This window comes from Diceros bicornis, chromosome 4 (genome assembly GCF_020826845.1).
Source record: "Diceros bicornis minor isolate mBicDic1 chromosome 4, mDicBic1.mat.cur, whole genome shotgun sequence".
NCBI lineage: Eukaryota > Metazoa > Chordata > Mammalia > Perissodactyla > Rhinocerotidae > Diceros > Diceros bicornis.
The window spans coordinates 56263132-56276178 of NC_080743.1; positions in this window are offsets into that span (position 1 = coordinate 56263132).

A 13047-nucleotide genomic window follows, 5' to 3' on the forward strand; every position below is an offset into this window, starting at 1 on the left:
CTTTTAAAGTTAGTAAAGCTTCTAGAGGAAAGAGAAGTAATGCCAAGAAACCAACCCCTATGTATGCAGGCTGAAGCAACATGTTTTTACCAAGAAGGAATGGCTCAGTGAACACACTGGTAAAACAGATAGAGTCCTGACCCCTCAGTCATTACTCATCATTTAAATGACTCTATATATTTTCATTTTAATATAGGTCTGAGTCCCATGTCTTATTAAATAGTATTCATGCCTACGTCATACAAACAGTTTATATTTTTTGAAAAAGAAAATGATCAAAGAACTTCCATAAGCAAGAATTGCATTTGGGTGGCTGGAACTCCCAGTTTAGTATCATTAATAGTAGTCGACTTAGAGTGTGTTTCCTCTGAAATCCTTACACAGTCTCACATACAAGCAGAGCAGTGGCTGAGATCCTAAGTATGCTCAAGCAGATAGTCTATGAGACTTACCTTGTTCCCGAGTGAGAGCAAGTGGACTGTGGGGCAGCGGGCTGTGAGCTGACTGCAGGAGCTGAAACCTTTTATTGACTCCCTAATTGCACAGTTAGGAAGGAGACACCCTCCGGGTCCATTGTCCTGATTCATCACCATCAAACCCAGTCTCCCCTCCTTCTCTACTGTCAGCTTGTCTTATTTCTATTTCCTTCTTTAGGTAGCTTCAGTTAAGTCTTGGCTTCAGACTCATCCAAAGGAAGGGGAAGGAGTATCTTGTTTCATTTACTGACTTTTGCAGGTTATAGTTTTGAAGGATCTTCGGGGTGGTGGTGGCTTTTTTTTTTTTTTTTACCTAAGGACACAATTACATTTCTGTTTGACAAATCATAGGGCTGGCAGGGACCTCAGAAGTCATCTGATTCCTCTCTCTGCCCACAGGATGGACTGCATGTGACCCAGCCTGGACAGATGGGTGTCAATCATGTGTTTAAAAATAGAAGCCCCATTTAGCCATGTGACAAAAGTGGAGATACCAGTTGATTTAGGTGTTTCAATGCTCTGCTCCCCGTGCCCAAAGGCAGAGTTAGGAAAAAAACCTCTTGCTAGATGTGTAGAACTTTGCTTACCTAAGATGTGCTATTTTAAAAATGTTATTGATATCTGCCCTTTTAAGGCAGTTTTATAATCTGAGGAGCTTAGAAATGAGCATCTATATTACTGTGTTCTTTCTGTAAAGGGGAGGGGAGATAGAGAAACCATCAAGCTGAGGACAGGTAGGAGTGAGCCTGAGACGCTAAACTTGCAAATATTTTTATTACCTCTTAGATCTGGGTCACTTTTAGTAGAGAATATTTAATTAACAGGAGAATTAGATTCAGTTGTTTTTTAAGATATTTAAAAAAGAGAATAGACTATGTTTTAAAACATTCTTGCCTGCATGTAAAAGGATATATGAAATAGATCCATGAAAACAAGTGTAAAAGACAAAGACCAAGATAATAGAGGGGTGGGAATTACATGAGAAGACTGAGGCTAAGGGAAGCATTGATACTGAACAAAACCATGTTCTGATCTTCCTGATGATCAAGGCAAGTATAAGGGAACTGAATGTTGGGGGCCAAATCCACGTTGATAGTTTCCACCTATAAAAAAAATTATCAGCATTCCCCTAAAAGGGAGAAGACTTCTACTGAGAATTGGGATTGGTATGTGAACGTCATCTTATTTCTGATCAGTTAGCATCCCCTGAGTGCCAACTATTTCTCAGACACTGTGCCAGGCGATGGGGTGTTTAAATTTGAGTAAGTTATGTCTCCCTGCCCTGGAGCTCATGAGCCAGTCTCATGAGAAATGGCTGAAGGAAACAGTACATTCAAAGCTGGATTGAAAAGAAAGACTTAGGGAAGGCATAATAGCTGTTTTCAAATATTTGAAGGGTTTTCATGGGGATGAGGAATGGAGTGGGAAGAGAAAGGAACTAATGTTCATTAAACACTTGTGACATGTCAGGAGCTTTACATGGGCTGTCTTACTTAATCCTCACAGCCCTTTCAGGTAGTTATTAACCTCTTTTAACAGATAAGGAAGTTAAGGCTCTCCGCTGTTAAGTATCTTGCCTATGTCACGTACCCAGTAAATAGCAAAGCCAGGATTCAGAATTGAAATGCTTCTAGAATATATGTCTCTGAGGCTATAGTGTCTCCATTATCTTGAGTTCCTTATTCTGTGTAATGCCAGAGAACAGAACTAGAATCAATGGTTGAAACTTTCTAAAAAGCAGACTTTAGTTCTTATTAAGAAATTTTAGGGGCTGGCCCAGTGGCATGGTGGTTAAGTTCATGTGCTCTGCTTCTGTGGCCCGGGGTTTGCCCGTTTGGATCCTGGGCGCAGACCTACTCAGTGCTCATCAAGCCATGCTGAGGCGTTGTCCCACATAGAGCAAATAGAAGGATGTACAACTACGACATACAGCTATTTACTGGGGCTCTGAGGAGAAAAAGAAAAAGGAAAAAAAGGAGGAAGATTGGCAACAGATGTTAGCTCAGGGCCAATCTTCCTTAAAAAAAAAAAAAGATGTTGAGACGCTTTACAAAAAACAAAGAAGTTTAAGGAGTAAAGTTGTCTGACAATGGTATAGGCGACTCCTAAAGTAATGAGATCCCTGTCACTAGAGCTGTTCAAATAGAGGCTGAACCATAATCAGTTGGCTGGGTCATAGGAGGAGCCCCGCCAAAGGAAGAAGCAAGGCTGGAGTGGCTTACAGTGAAGGGCACAGAACTCTTCCAACTCTAAATGTCTATGATTTTCGATTATAGTTTCTATTTAGAAAGTCAAGGTTGGATCTTGCCTTGTCTTTGAAAAATGTAAGGGCTGGCTCCCTGGGCCTTTTACAGCCATTCCTATTTTTTCGGTGCTTACTTAAGACCATTTAATTAATACCCATACTAAGAATGGGTAGTGACTCAAAGGGATGGCAGCAGGAGGAGAGAGATGGCTGGATGGAAGGGGAAGGATGATTTTTTGTTTAAAAACATTATTTAGACTGCTGTACCATAAGCCACAAACAACTCTATCATTACCAAAGAAAAAACCCTGATTGCCTTTTCTTCTCCCTCCAAACAGATCCCTCTAACAGTCCCCCTGTGATCCTCTCCACTCTAATTTTATATAGGGATAGTGAAGAAAAGGAGAGAGAGAGCAAGAGAGAGAGAGTGTGCAATGAAAAGAAGTTGATTAATATAGAACTACGTTTAAGAGCCTCTTATTCTTCAAAGGTCACAACCGAAGTTTTGGATGAAGGCTTCGAACAAAACACGTATGATGGCTACTTTGGAAAAGATAGCTAATAAATCAATTTTTAATGATTCTCTATAGTACTGGAAAACTTGGCAAGCAAAAAAGAAGTCTTTAGTTTAAATATATAATTTTATTATCATTTTTATTTATCATAAAAGTAGTAGGAGTTTGTTCAAGATGATGATGCACTGAGCAAATAGTCTTAATGTTCTGCCTGGAATCCTCTAAAATAAAAATATAGATATACAAAAAGAAAAAAACTAGAATTATGAATAGAACTGGAGGAGAACCACCACTGAGTTTCAATAAATTTATGGAAGATAAAAAAGAAGGTAGAATGTTCATGATAGAAACAAGTGGATAAAGGCACAGCCCAGAATGTGTATGAGGGAGTGGTGGAGGTGAAGGCAGATCTGGCCATCAGAACCTGGAGAACCTCTGGACTCAGAATTAGCAGGTATGATGGAGGTGGGAACTTTAAACAGAGAAAACAATTGAAAGTTATGTCTCAGCGGTCATTCCCATCTCCCTCCTCCACTTTAGTGCACAGAGCATAGACATCTGGGCACATGTTGCCTATTCTTCCTGGCAAAACTCCAAATGACTGTTACCTAAAGAAATTGAACAAACTTCCTAGAAATGCTAAATGTAAACTCCTTGAGGGCAGGACTCTGTATCTTATTTTTCACTTTACCCTCAGAAGCCGTAAGAGTATCTTGACTACAGTAGGTGCTCTGTCATGTTTATTGACTAGTAGACTGAAAGCTAAGGTTTCTAGTGTAGATATCAATGTTCCAGGAAAACCCTCTCCATATGGCACTGGGGGATGTGTTGGTCGCTAGATCTGCAGCCTGACAGCTATTTTGTTGCAAATTGACAGGCTTCTCCATATGCCACAAGTTCCTATTCAGGGAAGAGCCTTGTTGTGAAAACAGACCTATTTATGCAAATCAGAAGAAACTCAGATCTTTTTATTGACATCAAGGGGCAATCAAGAATATTTAGGCATATGAATAAATCAACAGCATGAAAGAGAAAGAACAAGATAGACAGACAAACTGACCCCGGAGGAAATAGATATAATTCAGCAAGCAGAAGAGAAGTTAAAAACTCTAATTAATATACTCCAAAGAGATTAAATGAGACAAGACCAGGATGCTCTAAAAAAGCAACCAGAGAACAAAAATCAGAGAATAAAAAAGTATTTTAGATTAAAAATAACTCTTGAAATTAAAAAAAGCAGTAGAATTAAAAAAAACCCAAAGTTGACAAAATCTTCTAGAATAGCATCATCCAACAGAACTTCAGATATTTGCACTGTTCCATCTGATAGCCACTAGCTATATGTGGCTCGATATGTGGCTAGTGTGACTGAGAAACTAAGTTTTAAATTTTATTTCATATTTATTAATTTAAATTTAAATGCAAATAGACACATTTGGCTAGTGGCTGCCTCATTGGACAATACACTATTAGAATATAAAGCGAAAAGAGAAAGAAATGTAAGAGAGGGGAGAAAAGATAACAAACATACATAATCAATTTAGAAGATCTCACTTCCAGCTAATAGGAACCTCAGAAAGATAAAACAGGAAAAAAAAAAAGGAGAATAGTTTATCAAAGAATTAATAGATTTCCTAGAGACTTCAGATTTTAAAAGGTCCACAAAATGTTTACCTAGATATATCCTGGGAAATTTCAGAATGCCCAGGATGAGGAAAAGAAAGGTCAAGTATCTTGCCTGAGGCTAGAAAGCTGGTAAGTGGTAAACCCAGTTTTTGCTCTCCAGCATCCTGCTTCTATGCCCATGTGCATAATATGTCTCATAACAATGAGACATATATTGGTTTCTGAGTGTTGGAGTCTGTACACGTGAAAACCACGGTATATTTGCTTGTGGTTAGAAATGAAAAGCGTAAGACCGGCCCCGTGGCTTACCGGTTAAGTGTGTGCGCTTTGCTGCTGGCGGCCCGGGTTCGGATCCTGGGCGCGCACCGACGCACCACTTCTCCGGCCATGCTGAAGCCGCGTCCCACATACAGCAACTAGAAGGATGTGCAGCTATGACATACAACTAACTACTGTGGCTTTGGGGAGACAAAATACAATAAATAAAATCTTTAAAAAAAAAAAAAGAAATGAAAAGCGTAAGTGATACAGTGAAAAGTTGATAGAAAAAGGAAAACGTATATTATTTAGAGTTGGAAAGATAGAAAATTAGAACAATACAAATATTAAACATTGACAAAGGGAGAGGAGAAGAGAGGTAGAGTAAGTGATTTAAATCACCTGTCATAGTGGAGCTATCATTTAAAATTAATAAATTTTACTACCAGAGGTTACTATCAGAAAAATTAAAAAAAAATTTAAAGAGAGTTCTTCTCTGAGGAATGCGACTGAGGTTGAAAAGATGTGAGGCAGGATACTTGGTTACTTTTAAATTTTCATCATAAGCTTTTCTGTCCTATTTGATATGTTATCATTTATGTTCTGAAATTACTTTAATAAATTAATATTTAATGTTATACATTTTAATTATAGAATATATAGAGAAGAAATTAACATTTGTTAACTGTCTTTACTCAGTAAGCTTTTTATGTGTATAAACCTTATTTTCCCAACTATATTTTAATTACTGAAAGGGAGAGACTGTGAATTATATATTCTTTATGGTGATTAGATTTTCTAGGAGAAATATAGTGGAAAAAAATAACCCTTTGAGTTATAATTAGACAACCTGGTTTCAAAACCCACCTATACCACTTATTATCATCCTTATATCGCCAGTGTTTACATTGTATATATTTTTATCATTTTCTCTCAAATTGTTTTTACAAAGCTGAAATCATTCAGTTCATACCATTCTGTAGTTTGCTTTGTTTTATCTGATGAACAGCTGTCCAGTTCATTAAACATTTTTCTACAACGTCTTTTGATATGTGCATAGCATTCCATTATACGATTATACTATAGTATATTTAACCATTCTGTTTTTGGATATTTTAATTTGCAGTTTTTCATTATTATAAGCCATGGTGTGATGAATATCTTGCAGCTAAATCTTTGTGCACACCGTGGTCAAACTTTTAAAGAGTCATAGGCCCCTCCAAATGATTCATCAGAGCCCTTCCTAACAAGCACAGTTTTATAAATGAAATGGTTGATGTTGGTTATAGGTAGCACATCATTTTGTATTTAAATAGAAAAATGTTTTTGTGTATTGTGCAAGCACATAACAGCGCATTGAGGCCTTTGGTTTTTTTTTTTTTATAATTTTATTTATTTATTTATTTTTCCCCCAAAGCCCCAGTAGATAGTTGTACGTCATAGCTGCACGTCCTTCTAGTTGCTGTATGTGGGACGCGGCCTCAGCATGGCGGGAGAAGCAGTGCGTTGGCGCGCGCCCAGGATCCAAACCTGGGCCGCCAGCAGCGGAGCGCGCTCACTTAACTGCTAAGCCACGGGGCTGGCCAAGGCCTTTGTATAATCATCATGTGCAGTGTATTTACGCTCACATTACAGGATTTTCTTTCAGTGCAATTAGATAACCAAGAAACAGCTGATGAACAAACAAATAAGAAAGGTCGTATGGGTCCAGCTCTGCATTTCTGTAGTTATCTGGCCTGAGAGAAGTTTGGAAATCATTTTGTGTTTGATTTCCTTATTTGGAAATGGGAAAGGAGGGGGCAAAATTGTCCAGAATTCCAGAATTGTGGTGTTGATTAAATGAAGTGACATATGTAAAAACACTTAACAAAAATGTTTGGCTTATAGTGCATTCCGCTGACTTGACAACTCTGAGAAGGCTGGGACTGTCTGCTTTGATCACTTATATCCGCAGCCCAGCACAGTGCCTGGAACAGAGTAGGTGCTCAATAAATATTTGTTAAGTGAAAAAAAAAAAAATGAGAGAAGTGTACTAAAACGAAAGAGTCCTGGACCAAAATTAAAAGAAGTGGGATGATTCCAGCCCTATCTCTAGCTCTATAACTTTGGATCTTTTCTTTCAATAGATTTAGTATTCTGATGAAAACTGAAAGATATGGACTAGACAATAATAATCTCATTTACTGAATGCTCACCTTATATTTTGCACACATTATTTCTACTCTTCATAACAAAACCCTAAGTTTTCTTGACTCTAAAATCTGAGTTCTTTATGCTACATCATGCTGCCTCCCTGCTAATGGCCAGAGGACTCTCCAAGCTCTAACAGCTCATAAATCTCTTCTACTCTATACTGGGCACAAATATATTTGGCAGACCAATCAGTATTTTAAACTTCTAGAAGCAATGGTAGGGAAAAAATTGGTCTAATTTATAGAGAAGTATTATTTTATTACATGTTACTTTGGAACTTATCACTTGGAACCATCCCACGTCTGGAATAATAAATTCAGTTTTCATAGTCCCTGTGCACTGCTTCCTCTCCTTACAGCTCTCCCATTTGCCAATTCCCAAGATACTGGATTTTCTATCTCATTTGAAGCCCCAGTCCACAGACGTATGTCTCTTTGTACCTGCCTGTACTCACTTGCTTTCCTCTCCTGCTTAGATTCTGTGATGGTTAATTTTATGTGTCAACTTGGCTGGGCAACAGTCCCCAGATATGTGTCAAACATTATTCTGGATGTTCCTATGAGAGTGTTTTTGGATAATATTAACATATAAGTATGTGGACTCTGACTAAAGCAGATTGTCCTCTATAACGTGTTTAGGCCTCATGTGATCAGTTGAAGGCCTTAATAGAACAAAGACTGACCTCCCCAGAGCGAGTAAGAAGAAAGTTGGCCAGCAGATGGCCTTCAGACATGAACTACAACTCTTCCTTGAGTCTCCAGCCTGCTGGCCCATACTGTTGGGCTTGCTAGCCTCCATTATCATGTGAACCAATTCCTTAAAATAATTCTCTGTTTCCCCATATCTATGTATGTATGTATGTATGTATGTATCTATCTATCTATCTATCTATCTATCTATCTATCTATCTCCTGTTGGTTCTGTTTAACTGGAGAACTCTGACTAATAGATTTCAGGTCCATTACTCCACCTCTTGCAAGTATCCTCAGCTCCCTGTCCCTGTTTGTCTTCCAGTCACATCTGTCTGGAAACATCTCGGCCCTGGTTGGGTCTACTCTGTCTTCTGCATCTATGCTGCTGACCATGGCTGAGAAAATCTCATAGCGGAACACATTGGAGCCAGGATAAATTCATGATTTCTAACTCCACCTGGAAGCTCAGCACTTGTTGATGATCATACAGATTCCATGCTTAGTTTTCTCTTCTGTGCTCTGCAACAGTTATTTTAAACCATCTAGACTCTCTTCAGTTATTTGACTCCCTACCCTCCCTTTTCACTCTTGGAAGATAATCTTGCATCATTACTTCATACAGAAAATGAAAGTAATCAGACCAGAATCCCTAAACTTTCTTTCACCAAACTACAAACTTATTGATGTCTATTTACATTCATGTTTTCTTTCTGTTACATTGCAAAAGGTATCCATCTAAGCCCAATTCCTCTCTCTGGATGCTATTTTTTTCCTGCCTTCTCAGGAAACTTGCTAGGTTGATAATTCCCTCTTCTTTCTGTACTGCAACCTCTCTTCACTGGCTCCTTTCCATCAGCATTTACACATACTGAAGTCTCTCCGGTTATATAAAATCCTACCTTGTGCCCACAACCCCACCCAACCTTTCTCCTCCCCTTCATGGTTAGCATCTTGAAAGATTTGTCTTCTTATGTTTCTGTTTACTTTCCTTGCATTCCTCAACCCCATTCCATTGAGATATAGGAGATTATCACTGACCACCATGCTACCAAATCATCATGCACTTTTTAGCACTTATCTAGCTTGGCTTCTTTGAAATATTCAACCATCACCGCCTCCTCTTTCTTGCAGCATGTTCTTTCCTAGTTTTTGTGACACCCCGTACTCCTGGTTTTCCTTCTACCTCTTTGACTGCTCCTTTTAATTATCCTTTATTAGTTTTTATCTTTTGCCTTTCCTTTAAATGTTGCTGTTCCTCAGGGTTCTGTGCTGTCCCAGTTCTTCATCTTCTTCTTTCTGCATGTCCTAAATAATCTTATCTACTCTTACGACTTCAATTACTTTGATAGGCTGGTATTCTCCATTTATATATTAAATCCTATTTCCAGACTCATATAAGCAACTGCCAACTAAATATCACAGCCTGGAGGCCTCAAGACACCTCCAACTCAATGTAAGTAAATCTGAACTTGTTGTCTCCCCTTACTGTAAACCTGAGGCTCCCTTGTGCTTGCATCTCAATAATGGCACCACTATCCATCCAGTTTCTCCAACTGTAAATCTGGTATCATCTTTCATCTCTTCCTCTCCATTATCTCTTCAGTATATCACCAACTCCTATTGATTCTAATTCTAAAATATCTCTCAAATGTATCCACTTTATCTCCACTTCCATTATCCTAGCTCAGGCTGTCATTGTCTCTCACAGGGATTATTGTAATATCCTCCTATTCTTCCCTCTGCTTCCATCTTGACCTTCTCCAACCCATTGTCCACATTGCAGCCAGAGTGATCCTTATAAATTGTCGATCTGGTTAACCACTCCCCTGCTTAAAAATGACAATAATTTTTTGTTGCCTTCAAGATAAACTTAATATGGCTTACCAGGCCCTCATAACCTCTCTAGCCTCATCTCTTGCCATTTATCCCCTGGTATTCTAGGCTCTAGTCAGATTTAATTTTGACTTCCTTGAACCCACGGTGCTCTCTCTTGCCTCCAGTCCTTAAATATGAATTTCACTCTGCCTGGAAAGCTCTTTCTTTTCCTCTTCACCAGGCTAACTTCCTACCTATTCTCAGGTTTCAGCTTAAACATCAGTTCCCTTGGGAAAGCTTTTCCTGACACTGCTAAATGGAGTTAGATGTTGCTATTCTCACAAACTCTGTGCTTCTCTGACCATAGCACTTGTGGCAGGATGGTCTGGAACTTGTCTCCGTCTCTCACTTCTACCCATCTCCTCCTCACCCATGGTCAGAGATGAAACCTGGAGATTGACTTGGTCATGATCCACATATGAAAGTCAATGTGAGGACATTTTTTAAGGTGCTCCAGGGAAAAAGGGAGGCACATGTACTCTTAGCATAATAAGGCCAAGGTTATTATTTCATAAGAAATAGAGTCAAAGTAATACTTACAGGAGGAATAAAATTGACTCACATATACCAGACAAGGAGGCTTTCAAAAAGAAAATAATCCTCATGGTGATAAGCTGTATTTGAATTCAAATGCTTGTGAGAAAAGCAGCCACAGCCTGAAATAGAAATCTCACTGTTGCTTCTCACTACACCCACCCCCCAACAATACATGAAACCAGAATCCACCTTTCCCTTGACCTACCCCTGAATGCTCATCCCACTAAGGGCACTGACAGATACTAATATCAGAGCTCGCTCCAATTCCTTGGCAGAACCAGAATAAATTGAGCAAGAAGAATCATAAACATTCAGAAATGGCCAACATTGAGGAATTTTCAATACACAAGAAAGGACTTAGGACTTTAAGATTTAGAAGGGAGGGATGGAGTGTTAGATGGGCAGTAGAGGCCTTGGAGAAAAAGAGCTATAGGGTTATATTAATTCATTCATTTGACAAATATTTATTGAATGCATACATCATGCATCTAATTCTCACAACTCCTTGAGCCGGGTTTCTTAGCATGAAATTAATAAGGCTTCATAGGGACTAGGAACTTTTGAAATACTAGGCAAAATTTCTGAGTATGTATATTTTTCCGGTGAGACAGTCCACATATTTCATCAGAATTTCATAGAGCTCTATCATTTTTTGTTTATCATGGATGAATATACAAAATCAAGAATTCCAAGTTGTAGTCTGTTTCCAAGGTATTTACAATCTTGTTGAGCAGATGAAGCAAGTATAAAGTTAATTAAGGCAGAATATTGTAATCAATTAATGAATAGTAAAGATAATCGATATCTTAGAACCTCCATGAATAGAGATCATGTGTCTCAGGGTGATTAGGAAAAATTTTAGGGAAGAGGTGAGACTTAACCTGGGTCTTTTAAACTGCGTAGAAATTGTCCAGGTAGACAGGAAGGAGAGAGGCATTCCAAATAGATAAAATTATGCTAATAAGTCTTTGAAGTAAGGACAATCATAAGATGTCATAGTGACAACAAATAGACCAGTCTGGTTTGAACATGGTTGGCTTTGGGAGTGTCATGGGGGCCAGAGTTTAAAAGGTGGATTGTCTCCAGAATGCAGAGGGCCTTAAATTCCAAACTAAAGACCTTAGACTTTATCTTGCAGAAAATGCCACACATTTTTTTTTTTTTTTGTGAGGAAGATCAGCCCTGAGCTAACATCCATGCTAATCCTCCTCTTTTTGCTGAGGAAGACCGGCTCTGAGCTAACATCTATTGCCAATCCTCCTCCTTTTTTTTTTCTCCCCCAAAGCCCCAGTACATAGTTGCATGTCATAGTTGCACATCCTTCTAGTTGCTGTATGTGGGATGCGGCCTCAGCATGGCGGGAGAAGTGGTGCGTTGGTGCGCGCCGGGGATCCAAACCCGGCCGCCAGTAGCGGAGCGCGTGCACTTAACTGCTAACCCACGGGGCCAGCCCCACACAATTTTTTAAGGGGAGTAATGACAAATAGAAATCAGCTTTTAAAAAGTTTTTGTAATTTGAGTGCTTGCCATGGATGTTCTGAGAGTTCAGAAAATGATAACCTACTCAGAAATCTACCTTTTGGGTTAGTTTCAGATTACTGCATGTGACTACAATAAGCTCTTTACTAACAAGGGAAACATGTGATTATTACATATTACATAGATTATAATCTTCAGCAAATTACAGTTCCAATACACTTACTGAACAAACTAGTAATTACTATGGCTGAATGAAAATATTAGCAATGTGTAATTAGTGCAGAGGATGGAGCAGAGATGGATTCATATTTAACTAATGGCCACTGAATTTTTCAGTGGAACCAAGATCCAGGACTTCATTTTCTCCTCCAAAAAGAATGGGAGTAATTAAATGCATATATGAAGTTCATAAATCGAAGGGGCAATGATCTTTGGTAGTAATAGGGTCACAGAAAATGGGGTATGTTTAGGGTCTTCTCCCCCAATGAATAAACCTGGCAAGATAGGAAGGCGCTCTGGAGAGGAATTTGGGAGACAAATGGGGGGAGGTTTAGATCTGATTGGCTAGAAAGGAAAAGTCTTTGAAGCTGGAACTAGGCTCTGATGATCACCTTTATCAGTTAATTCTGTTCCCTGTTTTCTGTTAGTTAAATGTAGAAGTTGAGGTGAGGGATTATTTGAGTTTCTTGGAAAGTTTCAGTTGGATAAATTGAATGTTAGCTTTAAATTAATTTTTTTCTAGTCCTGGGAATAACGTTGGTGATAGCTGTTCCAGCCTCATAGTTTGAAATATGAAACAACAGAGGCCCAGAAAGCTTCAGTGGCTTGCACGAGGACATACAGATAGTAAAGTGAAGAAACAGGCCCGAATGACTACTTCACCACTGTATGCATATTTCCTAGCCTGCCTTGCACATAGCAGGAGCTCAATAAATATTTGCTGAATGAAAGAACCCCAGGCTTCCGATTCCTTGTGGTATTTTTTCCACTGCACAATAAAAACTATGGCAGATTGAAGTAAAAAAAGAGTGTCTTTGAGCAAACAGGATCTGTTTGTACAATGTCAAAGGATAAAGATCATCACAGTACAGATAGGGTTCCCTAGCAACATAACCTCACCTTACATGGTGTATTAGTTCACTAGGGCTATC